This window comes from Portunus trituberculatus, chromosome 48, assembly GCF_017591435.1.
Source record: "Portunus trituberculatus isolate SZX2019 chromosome 48, ASM1759143v1, whole genome shotgun sequence".
In the NCBI taxonomy this organism is placed as follows: Eukaryota; Metazoa; Arthropoda; class Malacostraca; order Decapoda; family Portunidae; genus Portunus; species Portunus trituberculatus.
In genome coordinates, this window is record NC_059302.1 from 65925 (window position 1) to 68424 (window position 2500).

General features: G+C 40.5%; 1 protein-coding gene across 8 annotated transcripts in view; it reads right to left on the bottom strand.

Moving 5' to 3' along the window:
- Nucleotides 1-2500, bottom strand: part of LOC123498474 (proteoglycan 4-like) — a 167576-nt gene that overhangs the window by 51683 nt on the left and 113393 nt on the right. The window lies entirely within an intron of this gene.

Here is a 2500-nt window from a genome sequence, read left to right on the forward strand (position 1 = left end):
CAGTGACCTTCAGGCTGCGGGTCAATCCGTGAAGTAGAAAATCTCTCTCTCTCTCTCTCTCTCTCTCTCTCTCTCTCTCTCTCTCTCTCGTCTGGTCGTCTAATCATTCAAGGTCACTTTTGTTTTGTTGACATTTTAATTGTTTTTTTATTTTCTACTTTCAAGGGTCATGGTTTTCTTTCTTTTATTTAGACGAATCTGTGCCATCTCTCTCTCTCTCTCTCTCTCTCTCTCTCTCTCTATGGTGGATACGTGTGGGTGGGCTGCGATCCACCCCCACCCACGCCATTAAGGGAACGTGGGTGTGTAGAGAACAGTTATGTGGGCGTCGGCGTGTGTGTGTGTGTGTGTGTGTGTGTGTGTGTGTGTGTGTGTGTGTGTGTGTGTGTGTGTGTGTGTGGAATGCCTGGGAATGCAAGTGATAAATGGTACACGAGAAGATAAGTTGATAGACAAGGAGATAAACATGAAAGAGGTAAAAAAAATGTAACGATAAAAGGTGTAGAGAGAGAGAGAGAGAGAGAGAGAGAGAGAGAGAGAGAGAGAGAGAGAGAGAGAGAGAGAGAGAGAGAGAGAAAGAGAGAAACAAAGAAGAAAATGAAGAGGAAAAATGAGGAAAATATAATACGAAGTTAGATTTATTGATTCATACTTACACAAGTAAATACATACACAACATAGGTAAGAATTAATTAAAATGAACAGACAGGTGACAAAAGACAACAGGTAAGGACACAAACAGTAATCCCAAAGCTGTAGAAATCAGGAAGAAATAGATAAATAGATAAATAAATAGATAAATGCACAAATAAATAGACTGATACCTGTGTAAATGAAACATCCACATTCTTTCTCTCTCTCTCTCTCTCTCTCTCTCTCTCTCTCTCTCTCTCTCTCTCTCGTAACAATCACGCGAACAATGCAGAATTTCCGACGAATTGCAACATAACACATCATTGCCACTTTCTGTTGACACCACCACCCACCACCACCACCACCACCACCACCACCACCACCACCGTCATCACCATTACTGTCACAAACATCGCGGCCTTACAAAACTGACTGGCAAAGTAAGACCTAAGCTTTTTTCTTTTCTTTTGTATTCATTTCTCTCTCTCTCTCTCTCTCTCTCTCTCTCTCTCTCTCTCTCTCTCTCTCTCTCTCCTGAATTCTCCGTTTTCTCCTTCGCCTCCTTTCCTTATCAGTGCTATAGTTTTTGCACTAATTTCTATTCATAATCTGTCCTCCTCCTCCTCCTCCTCCTCCTCCTCCTAGATCTTTTTACATTTTTCTTTCTCCTTGTTAAAATTCTTCAGTGTCCTTCTCCTTCTTTTTCTTCCTCTCCTCCTTGATCCACAAATAACAATATTCTTTATTTGCATATTTTTCTTTCTCCTGAGACCGTAAAAAAGAAGAAAACAAGGAAATAAATAATGAAAAGGAGGGAGAAAATGAGTAAGAAGGATAAATATGCAGTCTTGTCATCTGTAAAGTAAGCATTCTCTGAAGACAGGAAGAAAGAAATCAGGGCAAATAAACACGACTCACAACCCTGAACTGCAAATCTTTAAGAGACAGAAAAATAAGAGTGAAAAAATATATGAATAATAGAAAAAAAATAAACCAGAATCCACACTGACAGTTTTAGGAGATGACAAGAAAAACACAAAAGAATGAAAACAAGAAAGAGAAGTAAAGATCAACAGGCCTGTCACCTGTCTAATACCACCGCGCCATGACTGGACACTAGTTAACAGCCCCGCGTCCTTCAAACAGGATGTAGTGCGTGTACTTTATGAGGCCGCGGCTCACAGCTTGGCAGGTTATGGTTTTCGCTCTTCATATCCAGACCGATTCTTTCCACTGTTCCCTTGGCATCCTCATTCGTCCCCACTACTGTTACTCTACACGCCAGACTAAAGAATACAAAATATATATACGTAATGAAGTTTTGCATTCCATGGCGACCGCTTCCACATGCTTCTGTGTCGACTCAACTGCCTCGACTTTTACTGCTTCAGTGTTACAAGTAGAGCAAAGTTATATTTCCTATGGCGTGCAGGACGAGTAGTTTTCATCATTCCTTTGTCTCGTAAAAAAAACAACTTTACTGCCTCAAACCTGCCAACCAACTTTATGATGTTACGTATCAATTAAAAACAAGTTCTATCCATAATATCAATAAACATCTTAACTCGTCGTCCATCACTGAAAGAAACCAAACGTTTTAACAAAATTTTCGAGAATGTCAACGTAAAAAAGAACAATTTTCCCCATTACAGTAACAAAAGTAAGACGTTTCAACTTGAGAGCACTGCGATGAATTAACGGATTTCATCACGAATAAAAAATGTTATTTCCATGTTATATCTAAGACAATAAAAGAACAGAGGAGGCGTTACACTCGGAAATGAAGAAGAAAGGAACACTGAACGCGCCGCGGAACTCTTATCAGCGAAGCGTTGAGCGGCGGGCAGCTGGCGCCTGGCGAGGGGGT